The sequence below is a fragment of the Schistocerca nitens genome, chromosome 5 (genome assembly GCF_023898315.1).
Source record: "Schistocerca nitens isolate TAMUIC-IGC-003100 chromosome 5, iqSchNite1.1, whole genome shotgun sequence".
Classification (NCBI taxonomy): domain Eukaryota; kingdom Metazoa; phylum Arthropoda; class Insecta; order Orthoptera; family Acrididae; genus Schistocerca; species Schistocerca nitens.
Genome location: NC_064618.1, coordinates 337,463,923 through 337,479,080, shown reverse-complemented (window position 1 = coordinate 337,479,080; position 15,158 = coordinate 337,463,923).

Sequence of the window (15,158 nt, the reverse complement as noted above, 5' to 3'; positions counted from 1 at the left end):
ATTCTCTCACGACAGATGATGGACGTACCGTAATGGTGCAGGCTGATATCGTGCATGTCTTACACAAATACATCTCCGACATCGATGAGTCCAGTGAAACATTTTATGACCCACCAGTAAGTGTTTTGGATACGACAGTTACACCTGAACATAATGAAACGCTCTTATATGCCTTTTAGCCTGAAAAAGTTAAACGTATTGTGGGATCGCCTTCTCGTATGACCCCGGGTCTGGACGGACTTCCCAAGGAATTTTACGTGCGCTTTTGTCCGTTGTTGGGAGCTACCTTTACGTCCTCTTTGAATGAAGTGTTACAGGGTACAGTAGTGCCGACCTCGCTGAAGGTAGAAAAATTGTTTTAATCCCGTAACGCCGTGGACCGGCTGCCTCTGATAGCTTTTGCCCAATTACTTTGTTAAACTGTGGCGAGGGCGGTTAATAGTAGGACGTTGACTTATGGAGACGATAGTTGCAAAACATCAAATCTGCGTACCTGGTCGTACCATTACCCCTATAACGGAGTGTCGTAACGTGATTTCGATCGCTGCTGTAACGTCCGTCCCTTATGCTGCTGCTTTCCTAGACATTGATAATGCATTTCATCGTATTAATCACGACTTTTTGTTTCGGATTCTTGGGGCAATTGGTTTCATTGTTGACACACGGCGAGTGCTCTCAAATCTGTTTAACGGTGTTTCAACTTCGGTGATTTTTAATGGCCATTTTTTTCTGACACCCCCGATAAATATGCGTCGGGGAATGTCTCAAGGAAGCCCACCGTCAATTACTTTGTCTATAATGTCTCTGGAGCCCCTACTTCGGATGCTAGCATCCCAGCTGAAAGGTTGGACACATTCTGGAAGGACTAGAGCTGTTCGTGCTTATGCGGGTGATGCACAGATATCTTGTCTGAAAGCTGTAACCGATGGTTATTGTCGGAATTCAGGTGCACTACTTAATGAAGGTAAATGCAGGCTTCTTTCTTTGCGAGGTTTTGATGTTGCGGTCGTTCCATGAGCTACTGCAGTGGATCGGCATACGTCTCTCTGTGTCATCATTCATCGTTGTCCACTGAAAGTAGCGACTCTCAACTGGAAGTCTGTTATGGAAAAAATTCAGCGAGTGATACTAGAACATGAAAGGCGTTCTCTTACTCTGCTCAAGAAAGTCAGAATACTGGATACATATGTCTTTTGCAATGCTTATTACGTGGTTCAAGTTTATCCGCTTCCCTCGATGACGGCGAAGAAACTACAACAATTGTCTGGTCGTTTCTTATCGAAAAGACATATATTTCGCTTACGGTATAAGGTGGTCACGAAGCCTCGTTCCTTTGGTGCGGTTGGGCCTGGCTTATACACGAAGAAAGACGCAGATGCTATGTGTGCGACGTACTGTTTTAACGATGACTTAAGAAACTCACACACTCAAGTTTCATTTATTTCACTGTATCCATCCTGTTGGTCTTGAACCCCCTATTGATGATGGTCGCATTCGTGACATCTATCTTGCGTTGATCTATTTAGGGGCTGACATTTTATGGAGACCCACAACGACCAACAACATCTCAGCTGTCGAACTATACGCCGCACTGGACAGCAACAACACGACGAGGAAAATACACTGCCTAAAATTACGTCGACGACCAGAGCAGGTACCAGGAACGTCAACGGCCACAAGACAGAAGATACCACTGGTCAACTTCACAGGAAGATGGATGGAATCTTAGATGACTTGAAAACACACACGTTGATGCTTGGAGGAATGTCCCAAAAGCGACAACCAGGATCAAACAAAGAAACGTAAACAACTGATGCTTGATATTAGGTTAAGTGAGGACTCAACTTTCATGTCCTAGATCGGTGGGCGACGAACTTCGTAGCACTCGCCAGCAGCACATCACACTCCTGACGCGGGTGCACGCCGCCAGCAGCTCCGACCCGACTACGCGCGACAGGGACTTCCTTGCTGCTCTACGCTAACCGACTGACTGCCCAGGACCGGAAATGGTGAAAGGACCAAATATACGTCGGCCGATGAGACGACCAACCGAACGACCAACCAACGGTGGTCCTGCTCCAATCTCCCTCCGTCGGACAGTTCATGTGTGTCGCCAGCGGTCGGCGAGCACTGGCTGTCCGCGCCTCACCAACGTTCCGTCCCCGACTTCACTGCTGCCGCGTTCTGACTGCACTCCTGGTCCGTCTCCAGCTGACTCCCAGATACACACCGACCCGGAAATACTGTCGGTCGCTCCAGAGATGGTATGACAGTGCACTTATCGATACGCGCTGCTGCTACCGCTCACGGGGCAAGTAAGGCAGGAAGTTAGTGACGCCAGTAAATGGAATAAGAAAACGAGGCGGCAGTACCTTAATAGAAGATGACAGACAATAAATGGCATGAACACGAGCCGTGCACGACTCAAAGACAGCTACGTTATGTTGGCTGCATGTAAATCAGGTAAAACGCAATCATGCTTACCGCATCGCTGTCCTTGAGATGCAGTGCGTTACAAACTAAATATTTATAAGCATAGCTAACGGAAGTAAGTAAATATTGCAAACGGCAGATGTGTTCATACGCTGACGATGCGCATTTAATATGGATCAGAAAGTTATACAAAAGTTAACAGATAGAGTTAAGTACTTCCTACGTAACTAGTGAATGAGTTACTACCATATGTGACAGGGCTTTCGTTCATGGAGTCATTGTAATATAAAATAACACAGAGCAAAACATTTACAGGTAAAACAAGCTGAAGGGCGTGGTTATTACGTGAATAAGAGAATAATAATTTACACAGGAAGATGTATAATGTTATGATCGTTTTTAATGGGTTCTGATGCCAGGTTGTCTTTGAAAATCTGGATGAAAAAAAATTGTGTTGATTCAGTTCGTATGCAAAAAGTTTTTTGGCGTGATGGTTAGCTTGTGAATGTAAATATCTGGTACAGGAGATCGATGAGATCGATCTTTAACAAAAGGCAACTTCATACCCAAAGCTCGGCATGTTTAACTTCTTGGGTCGTAGGACATCCACATGCTCTTTGTTGTGGATTACGAAGTTTCTCTCTGTTTGTCCTACACAGAGACAAACCAACATCGTGTGAGTTCGTATGTGCCAAACCTTTGACGTCAGTGTCCAGCGGATTCATGAAGGAACTAAAGACAGTATTTCCTAAGAATATGGGCTTAGTAACGGAAATAAGAGAGGAGAAGAAGTGATGGACACCTGCAATAAATTTCATCTAATAACAACGAACACTGGGTTCAAAAACTTCAGTAGTGGAGGGTGTACTTCTAAGGGCCTAAGGACGCTCAACGATTCCAGGTGGATTATATCATGGTCACACGGAGTTTCCTCAATCAGATATTGGATTATAAGGACTACCTTTGACCAATAATGGACACGGATCACAATAAAGCTGAAATGTAGACCGTTGTTTCAGAGAATCGTTCAGAAGAATCAGTGTGAAAAGGCCTGGGATTCTGAAGTACCGAAGAATGATAAATTCATTTTGAATATTCTAAGGATGTTGATACTGCGAAAAAGGCAATGGATATGGTAAAAATGGGGAATCGAAGATGTTGGAAGTCGTTTGTAGGTACATTGAAGGTAACCGCAAAGAAACCTTAGGTAACGAAATACTTGACTGATTGATGAAAGAAGTGCAAAGATGTTCAATAAAAGAAGAGAATACAGCAATATAAGTCGCTAAGGAAAGCGAAGTTCAGGCGAAAAATCCGCAGCAAAAATGTAAAAGAATCCAAAACAAAATTCTTGTCAGAATGGTTGATTAAGACAAGACAGCCTTCGGTGAAATTAAAAGAAAGGGTGGCAACATTAAGAGCACAACGAGAATTCCACATTTAAACGCAGAAGACGGGTAATTGGAAAGAGTACACTGAAGGATTCTACGATGGAGAAAGAACTGTATGATGATTTGACTAAAAGAGAAATGAAAGCCGATATAGGAGCCATAAGGGATTCAGCGCTAGAATTCAACCAAGCATTGTAAGTATTGTAATCAAATAAGGCAGAAGAGGTAAATTACATCCCTTCGGAATTTCTGAAATCAGTGGGAGATTCTATGTTAAATCAGAAAGACAGGAGACATACCATCGGACGTTCGAAGGACATCATCCACACAACTATGAAGATAGCGAGGGCAGATAAGAGCGAGAAGTATCGCACAGTCAGCTTAACAGCTGAAGCATCCATGTTGATGCGAATAATAATGTACAGAAAAATGGAAAGAAAATTGAAGTTATGACGATCAGTTTCGTTTTGGAAAGGTTGGGGCACCAGAGAGTCGGTTATCGCGTTATGCTTGATAATGACAGGAAGGCTGAAGAAAAATCGAGACACGTTCGTGGGAATTGTCGACCTACTGTAAAAACCGTTCGATAATGTAAAATGGTGCAAGAGGTTCTAAATTCAGAAAGAAAGAGGGATAAGCTATAGGAAAAGACTGTCAACTTAAAATATGTACAAGAAATAAGAGCGATCAATAAGACTGGTAGACGAAGAACTAAGTGTTCGGATTAAAAAGGCTGTAAGCCAGGGATGTAATCTCTCCTCCTTTGTGTTCAATCTACACATTCAACAACAATAATGGACAGAAAAGAAAGATTCAAGAGTGGGATTAAAATTCAGGGTGAAAGGATATCAACAGTAAGTTTCGCTGATGACATTATTTTCATCACCAAAAGTGAAAAAGAATTATATGATTTATTGAACAGAATGAAAATGAACTGAGAGTAAACCGACGAAAGATGAAAGCAATGAGGAGTAGCAGAAATGAAAGTATCTACCAACTTAACGTCAAAATTATTAGCCACGAAGTATGTGAAATTAACGAACTCTACTACCAAAGAAAAAGGAGGAGATGAAAAGTAGATTAGCACAGGCGAAAAGGGTATTATTCAGCAAAAGGAGTCTACTAGCATGAGATATTTGAGAAAGATGTTTCCGTACGTTTGGAACAGAACACTATAGGTATACTCGAATGGTAGCGCTAGTGGAGTGTGGAAAAAATGGAAATAAAGAGAACCAAAGCCTCTGCATTGTGGAGCTTTAGAACAATATTGAAAATTAGGTGGACTGGAGAGAAGAGGAATGAAGCAGTTATTTACAGAAACGGCGAAGAAAGGAACTTACCATGAACAGCGGCAAGGAGGCGAGAAAGGGTGAGAAATAGCAGCGAGTCAGATGGAGCTATAGGGAGTAAAAACTGTACGCGGGGACACAGATCGGAATATATCCCACAGATAAGTGAGGACTTGAGAGCCAAAGTGCTAACTCGGTGTTGGTGCAACAGAGGAATTCGTGTCAGGTCTGATCAAACCGGTCAGAAGACTGATGACTTAAAAAAATACACTACTGGCCATTAAAATTGCTACAGACGCGAAATTTAACCGACGGCAAGAAGATGCTGTTATATGCTAATTATTAGCTTTTCAGAGCATTCACACAAGGTTGGCGCCAGTGGCGACACTTTCAACGTGCTGACAAGAGGAAAGTTTCCAACCGATTTCTCATACACAAACAGCAGTTGACCGGCGTTGCCTGGTGAAACGTTGCTGTGATGCCTCGTGAAAGGAGGATAAATACGTACCATCACTTTTCCGACTTTGATAAAGGTCAGATTGTAGCCTATCGCGATTGCGGTTTATCGTATCGCGACATTGCTGCTCGCGTTGGTCGAGATCCAATGACTGTTAGCAGAATATGGAATCGGTGGGCTCCGGAAGGTAAAATGGAACGCCGTGCTGGATCCCAACGGCCTCGTATCACTAGCAGTCGAGGTGACAGGCATCTTATCCGCATGGCTGTAACGGATCGTGCAGCCACGTCTCGATCCCTGAGTCAGCAGATGGGGACGTATGCAAGACAACAACCATCTGCACTACCAGTTCGACGACGTTTGCAGCAGCATGGACTATGAGCTCGGAGACCATGGCTGCGGTTAACCTTGACGCTGCATCACAGACAGGAGGGCCTGCGATGGTGTTCTCAACAACGAACCTGGGCGCACGAATGGTGAAACGTCATTTTTTCGGATAAATCCAGGTTATGTTTACAGCATCATGATGGTCGCATCCGTGTTGGCGACATCGCGGTGAACGCACATTGGAAGCGTGTATTCGTCATCGCCATATTGGCGTATCACCCGGCGTGATGGTATGGGGTGCCACTGCTTACACGTCTCGGTCACCTCTTGTTCGCATTGACGACACTTTGAACAGTGGACGTTACATTTCAGATTTGTTACTACCCGTGGCTCTACCCTTCATTCGATCCCTGCGAAACCCTACATTTCAGCAGGACAGTGCACGACCGCATGTTGCAGGTCGTATACGGGCCTTCCTGGATACAGAAAATGTTCGACTGCTGTCCTGGCCAGCACATTCTCCAGATCTCTCACCAACTGAAAACGTCTGGTCAATGGTGGCCGAGCAACTGGCTCGTCACAATACGACAGTCGTACTCTTGATGAACTGTGGTATCGTGTTGAAGCTGCATGGGCAGCTGTACCTGTACATGCCATCCAAGCTCTGACTCAATGCCCAGTCGTATCAAGGCCGTTATTACGGCCAGAGGTGGTTGTTCTGGGTACTGATTTCTCAGGATCTATCCACCCAAACTGCGTGAAAATGTAATCACATGTCAGTTCTAGTATAATATATTTGTACAATGAATAACCGCTTATCATCTGTATTTCTTCTTGTTGTAGCAGTTTTAATGGCCAGTAGTGTATCTGCATACATAATTGAGTCATTAGTCTTCATTTTCGTTTCATGCGGCCTGTTACGAATCTATATCCTGCGCTATATCTTCAGTTATTTGTTGCATGAATTCCAATACCTGTCTTCCTACACAAATTTTACTCTCTGGAGCCCCCATTAGTACCTTCTTCTTGTCAGTGTTTCCATATGATCCTTTCTTCACAGATTCTACGGGAAACCTCATTCATTACCTTACCACTCTACACAATTTTAACATCTTCCTGTAGCACCAAATCCCAAACACTCTAATTCTCGAAACTTCCTGGCAGATTAAAACTGTGTACCGGACCGAGACTCGAACTCGGGACATTTTGCCTTTCTGGACTCTAATTCTCTTCTGTTCCTGTTTCCCGATGCCATGCAATGCTGTTTTCAAAAAGTACATTCTCACAAACTCTTTCTTAAATCGAAGCCTCTGTTTGATACCAGTAGACTTCTCTTAGCCGGGAATTCTCTATTCGCCTGTACTAGTCTGCATTTTATGTCCTCCTTGCTTCGTGCAACATTGCTTCTAAGGTAGTATAAGTTCTTAACTTCGTCTACTTCGTGATCAAAATTCTGATATTATGTTTATCGTTATGCTCGTTTCTGGTACGTCATTACTTTTGTCTTTTTCTGGTTTACTCTCAGTCCATATTCTGTTCTCATTAGAATGTTCATTCCATTCATCAGAATATGTAATTTTCCTTCACTTTCAGTGAGGCTATGTTATCAGTGAATCTTATCATTGACTTCTTTCGCCCTGAATTGAAATTCCGTTCTGAAACTTTTCTTTTATTTCCATCGTTGGATCTTAGATGTATGGACTGAGCAGTAGGGGGGAATACTGCGTACTTATTGAGACACACGCACATCCCTCCAATATTTAAACAATTAAATATTATGACGATAAATTAACCAATGCGGAGATAGGAAATCACGGGAACAACTGAAATAGCGCGTCGCTTCACTGCAGTTTGCATTTATTGGAACACTTGATAACATACCAAGAAAATGTTGCGTGTTACACTTGACGGATAATAGCACTAGAACAATAATAAACACCTGATTCAGTTTTCTGCAACTTTAGTTACAGTTCAACAGGGGAACACACTTTAAGTTCTCCCATAAATATAAAAATGCGCGTAGGCGCGTGAAAGAACTGGTTATGAAACAGTCACTTATAACATCAAGGCAGGCACACTCCATTTAAAGGGAAAATAGCAAGTTTACACACTGACTAGAACATTAAAATGAATAACAGGGAAGTGCACTCGTCCACAACACCTTACGGTGACAGTTAACCTCCAATAAGTTTCTTTCTTTACAATATGACATTAACTACAGCTCAATAGCAGTAAGAAATGTAGATTCCACCCATATAAATAAATACATATACACTCATAAGCACAATTAAAAACTGGTGGAAAAACAATGAATTGGAAATTGACATCTAAACACCCTAAAAATGGCAACTTAATGGTTTCCTAGAGTAACAAATTAAGAATAGCATGCTTATAGATTGACTAAAATAAAGGAATAAATAACACATACACGGTTTCTGACGGCCGACAAACTGTGTTGGGCTATTGAGCAGTGATTAATTTAAATAGCCACAACATACGCTAACCAGGTTAGCGGCGTATTTAAAGACAATCGTCGAGCAAGGTCCCTGGTCAGCAGGTAATCAAAACTAGCAGGATTCCCTTACACGGCAGACATGCCAACACATGCCTTCACACCCCAGAATCAATTAGCTCAACATAAATCATTGACACATTTCAGATAATATTTTAAAACAACATACTTAAATACCTTTGTTTACCATAAGCCTTCTTTACTTAACTGCTTAGGCTCTGTTATTGAAGCCACGCAATGAGGTAGCAAGTTAAGGTCTACAATTCTACTTTGCCATTTAACACACGTCGTGCCGAGGAAAAGGAAAGATACGGCTAATTAATTGAAAGTTACCACTTGGATCCAGTATTTGACGATGCGCTCAGAATCAGTAGACAAAGGTGAGAGTCAAGTTTACACTCGCAAACAGTACACGCAGAACACGAGCATAAGGTGAACATTAAATAAACTGCTCCTTTTTCAGTCATTTACACACCGACGAAACAATTTTCGCCGAGTTACGGTAGACGCCGGAATGACAGGTTGTTTGCAAATAACGCAAAATAATGGTCAAAATGTCTTAGTCCGACGACACCCATAGGACAGGAGTTTCAATCAACAACCTGGCGTCATCCCCTTTGATCCACCTGCGACCAAGACAGTAACATTAGCTGCTATCACGGCCTTAACGATGCATCACACCTGACACGAGTCACGCCAAACATCAACAAAACGGCGTGGCCTCCTGTACGCTCCCAGACGTCCTCAATTAAGAGTTCCTCCTCCAGACCGACGCTCTCTGCAAACACGGCAGGCAGCCGGCAGCAGCAACGCCACAGCGCCCTCTGGCTAGGGCAAGGAAACAACAGAGCGCGAAGCGCGAATTTCAAAAGGAGCGCGCTACAGACAAGGAGGAAACGCAAAGAACCAACCGTTACATTTCGTCACGGCTCACTTGTCTTACACTCTCTTTAAAACGTCTTCCAGTCTTATTACTCGCTCTAGGTTCTTGAACATATCGTATATTACCCATTTTCCTTACGGGTTACACCTATTTTTCGCAGAATTTAGAAAATTATAACAATACTGTTGGATTTGGGTGGACGAATCCGGCCTTTTTCGAAACCATGAAAGGACAATTGACTAAATGGGAACTGTGGCAACACTGACGTAGCCTTAGGTACTGTGGCAGCACGAAGTTCCCCCGACAGCAACAAATTTCGCAGCATAGCTAGTAACCTTTTTACAGATGCGGGATAATATCAGAATTTCAGTCAGCCATTCGCACACTTAAAGTCAGTACTAGACGTAGTCGCAATGTTTAATGTGTGGAATATTTTGAAATACGGAAGGTACTGGAAAGAAGGTAGTACTTATTCAAGTGACGACAATCGGTAGCATCCAAAATGTCGCGAACGCACCATTTCAAAGACAAGAGCATGATAATGAAATACTTACAATCGACAACAAGAACTGAAAGAAAAATGTCAGAAGCATTATGAAAATACAGTGTGAACAACACTTTATATACGTTCAACCACATATTCTGCGACAACGGTAGTAATCAACAAGTAAATGATTCAGTTAATTTTCATCACATTTTGGGATCGAAATCATGGATGCTGTAGGAAAGTTATTACATTTGGTAGCTGAGGATACGGCGAATTTCTCCTGTTGAGGCGAAGTATATTCACATATTGTGTAGTGTAAAATATTAGCAACAGAAATCAGTTACTTCGTAAAAACGGCTGTGTTTCTGAATTATTAACTTGCCTGAGAACTTGATTTCCAGAGGCCTCAAAGTTCACAAAATCATATATAATAATTTAAGTCACGTTAGAATTTGAATGTAATAAATAACATTCTGTGTTACGTGCAATGGAAAGCGCTGAAACGAAATGTTATAGTATTTGGTGTGTGTGTGTGTGTGTGTGTGTGTGTGTGTGTGTGTGTCTGTGTGTAAGTCGTGAAAGTAAATAATAATTGATGTAGACAATGGCGAGAACACTTTAAACGCCGAATGTAGTTCTAAATATTAAAGTTGTGGAATAATAGTAAACTGGGAAAAATGATGACTTCGTACTTCTATGGATTTTGGCAATTCACAACAACATCAATGTGTAAAAGTTAGGTAGAGTCTTTTACTTGGTTATAAAAGTAAATATGCTAAATGCAGATTTTTTACAATATCTTACTGCATTGTGTACTGGCAATTCAACACACTTGACCACATTCCAGAGAAACGATAAACAGACAACGCTTCCTCTGGAGGGAACAAAGGAAATACTAAAGGAAACCGAGAACGTCAGAATTCCATTCAAGCTGTTTCTTTGTGCGGAGAAAGAACCCACAGCGCCATCCGTTTGGAAAATGACAGCCTGATATGAAATCCCGGTGTGGGTCGGCAGACGAGGAGACGTGATATTGGAGCAGGGGGCCCATGTTCTGTATCTCGCCGGAATACCGAATAGCCGGCAGGCGCCCATCTCCTGCTGGGTGAGAGATGGAAACGATGATGTAGCACTAGGCCGGTACTTTGTCTTTCAAGAATAAAAGATTTCATCGTGATATCGAGTTCAGTTAGAAATACTCGCAACATTAGGAATTAAAAATGTTGAAACAGTTCCAAGCAATTAAATATTCGGTACGTCTTTGTAATTTTATATACGATAAACAGAAAAAGATACTGCTTTCGCAATTTCAACACCTGCGCTGAAATTTATGTCTCATGTACATCAAACTTTAGTTCCTACTCTACGGGAAACATAGACAACAGGTTTAATAAATGTTACCCAAGTTACACAATGATGAGGTACTGGAAAGAATAGGAAGGACAAGCGGGTTATCGAAAATCTTTCCTAGAGTAAGGGGGGGTTAGTGAAATACGGAATGTGCCAGTGTAAAGAGAAGTACAGACGAAGTATTGTGAAGATAAACAAGGACTAGAGAATGTGACAGCATAAAGTGATCATTTGTTCTTCAAAAATCCTTAAAGTCGGTCCAAAGTTGACGAAGAAAGCATCTCTTCTACACTTTGCACTGTTTAAATACTGCGTAATTCTAACTGAGTTTGCGTAATCACTATTGTTCTGATAAGAACCTATTGAAGGTCTACACTACTAGTTTTACAAGCCACAGGGATCACTCAAGCTACAGTTACAAAAGAAACTATTTATTTACTTATTGCGTCATCAGTCTTCCGACTGGTTTGATGCGGCCCGCTACGAATTCCTCTCCTGTGCAAACTTTTTCATCTCAGAACAGCAGTTGAAACCTGCGTCCTCAATCATTTGCTGGATGTATCCCAGTCTCTGTCTTCCTCTATAGTTTTTACACTCTACAGTTCCTTCTAATCCCATGCTAGTTATTTCCTGATGTCTTGACAGACATCCTGTCGTATTTATGGTACTGAAATTTTAATGGCCAACATTATGGATCGTCATCATCATCATATTTACATATTACACCATATGGCTTGTAATGGTATAGTAATTCACTAGTTTCTACGACGCCTACACTGCGTCTTTCTGAGGGAGGATATAGTGAAGCTAATTTTGGTACACAATTTTAACCGATACATTTGAAGCGTTTGCTTTAATATTCATTTGTTTTGGCTCCTAGAGAATACAACTTTAGTTCACTTCTGGTACTCAGGTACTCATTTCTTGTCCAGTAGTCATTAGCTGCACGCTGTAATCTAATTTCTAGTGCTGCGATCTGGGGTATTCTCTACATTTTACCCCATGTGTCTCGCTACCACACATCAGAGCTGGGACAGTTACCTGTGTTGATTACATCTTGAGTATCCTATGCGTTTTAGAACGAATATCTCACTCCCATACAAGAGATCTGGGACCGCCATGATTTTATAAAATTTAATTTGTGTTTCTTTTCTGTAATGCCTGTCCAATGTCGTAGATATTTTGTTAAACATTTTAGAGGAAATCGCAGACCTAACTCCAATGTCTTTGACATACATCTAATGTTAAACGCAAGGTACTTGAAGTGTGACATATTAATTATGATTAAAGAGACTGAAACAATTGAAGAGGCGTACCCTTGTCGAACACGGGACATCAGCTGCAAGTCAAAATAATTACTGTGTTAATCATAAAATTCCAGTGACAGTCTTGTGTGAGGGGTTGTACTGGGCTTTAGAAAGTCTCCTTTGGTGTACATAAACTACACTTTGAAATCCAATGCGAATTATAGTCATCCCTAAGACATCACATTCTACGCCTTCCCAACACAAACAGTCACTTTCTAATCTTGCATAGATCTGGAACTGCACTACATTTCAGTCCTTCGTCACAACCTACTTTCCAAAATATGATGTAAACTGAAAGGAATAATTGAAAATTTTATTGTTGTGGGGGATCACAGTCTCGGCGTAGTTTTTGAATATAAATGTGGTCCTGGTAGGCTCTATTATTTTTGTGTTACCTACACAGTTGGCCAATTTCGATCTTTAGTCATTTTCAGGCACGTGTCAAGCTTAAGATATTGGCTTGAAAATGACAAATGATCGAAATTAGCCAACTGCGTAGATTATAAAAAGATAATACAGCCTATCTGGTGTAGCCTATCTCTATTAGCACACGTATGAAGTCACGCTTAAAAAATCGTCATAATAATGTGATTTAAAGCCGACGTTCTGTGTGGGCTAACATACGTCGGCGGGTAATCGAGTAGGTCGAAAATATAAATGGGAATCATTCACAGCTTTCATTGGTTGTAGAAAGGCATTTGATAGAGTTATAAGGCATAATCCGTGGAAAAACGCTCATAGCTGCTGTGACAGGACATGTAGTCTACCTCCATAACAGGCCTGTGAGGTGAGTCGCCGAGACGTGGCCCTGTAGGCGCCATGGAACTATGAACCAGAAAATATGGATCCGACAAATGACGAGGAGAGAGGGCTTGTTGTCACGTGAAACTATGGCAGCCACCGCTACGACCAAAGGCAGCTCCCTTCGCCAATAGTCAGCATCCACATTGCCATTAGAAGCCGTAGCTATCGCGGTGTTGTTGCGTCCACGATGTCACGTGGCCGTAAGCAGTCTGTGGCATATACTTCCATCACCACCGTATTTAGAACTACGCACGGCCACGCCCAGGCCCGTTTATGCCGACGCACTATCCTGGACATCATCACTTTCGGAATTTTCACGAACTGGCCGCAATCTTCAACGAGCTACGCTCGGCGACCTTGACCTACACATACTCGAGCACAATGACATTGTATCCAACGCTCTTAGACGATTCTGAGATTGTGAATCCTTGATATCAGTCGAAACAGTGGTCCCTCTGGAAGTAAAATTTATGCTGTTATGATCACATTGATATCGTTCTACTACAAATTCTAGTTTCAAGTTTGTCAGTTATCACGCAGCTATGAAACAGCTTGACAAGTTTCCGATTGATCAAGAAGTTTTTTTGTGTTTCTGTGAATGAATAGACTGTAGACCTTGTGGTTTAATTAGACGTATGTCGTATGTTACTGGCAACAAAGTGTTCATTGTTATTTGTCTACCTGGTAGCTATTTCTTGCTTGGACCACATCACACGCCACACCATCCAAGTTACAAGAAACATATACAGACCAATCACTATTTTAAAATATAACAATATTGAAGGGATTAATAAACCAATAATAACAAACCAAGGTACCAACCGGGTCTAAACTCTATCATCAGTATTGTTAATGTTATATAGATGAATGTTAAATATATTTTTTTCTTACTTGCTGATCAAAAAGAAGTCGCGAGGATCTGCATTTTAGATCTTCGTTTCTGCAGTGAACTTCTTCATTAATCGTCTCAAGTTGGAAGCTATGTAACGAATGACACACGAAAGAATTGTGGAGCAAAGATGCGTACTTTTATCGAAATTCAGAATCTACATCTATGTTCCACTTACATCTGTGTTTGAATATTAGGTAGAGGCGAATGTGACACAGCATCTCGCATCGAACTTTTTCCTCCTTCGTCCTTTAAAACTTTATGAAATTCGCACTAGTTCGAGGGAACATTACGGTCATGAAAAGAAAGCAAATAGCGAGGCAGTACGCTTTCAGAAATACATCCCTGCATTCATTCAGACATTATTCGATCATGTACCGTTTCTGTGAGCGTATCCATACAAAAGCTGCTGCAATTGTGTAAAAAGGTACTGCAGAACGTATTGTCAAGTTCAAAAGAATTGAAAAATGTATTGTAAGAGAGACTTCACGAACCAACACCGTGTATGTGTAGGTGTTCGACGACTGCTATGGATTAATGGAACGCCTGGGGACTATCTATGATTTTATTGAAAAGATATTTCAAAGATTTATTGTCAAGTAATTTAACAAGGTGAAATTTAACCAACCTTTGTCAAGTTAGCGACCTTCAATGTAGAAGATCACTATCGTAACTCCAGAGACATTCTGTAATCGTTTACTGTAAAAATGTTCGAGGCTGGAGCAAAAAGTAGTGCCTTCTACGACATAAAAAATTTAACAATGAAAATATAATAGCAGAATCAGTACATATCATAGCTGTAAGTGTTCTCTACATAAAACTAATGTTCAAAATAGTCACAATGTATTTTTACATGTTTACACGTTATATTTGATGCTTGAGTTCAACGATGGTGCAAGTGTGTACAAATGCATGTCGTGTAGAAGACAGTTCAGGCTATGATGTGTACTAATTCAGCTGTTACATGTTCATTACTAAATTTTATGGGACAGTAGACTTTAGCGTTCGATCCACCCTCGTATCTAGCGA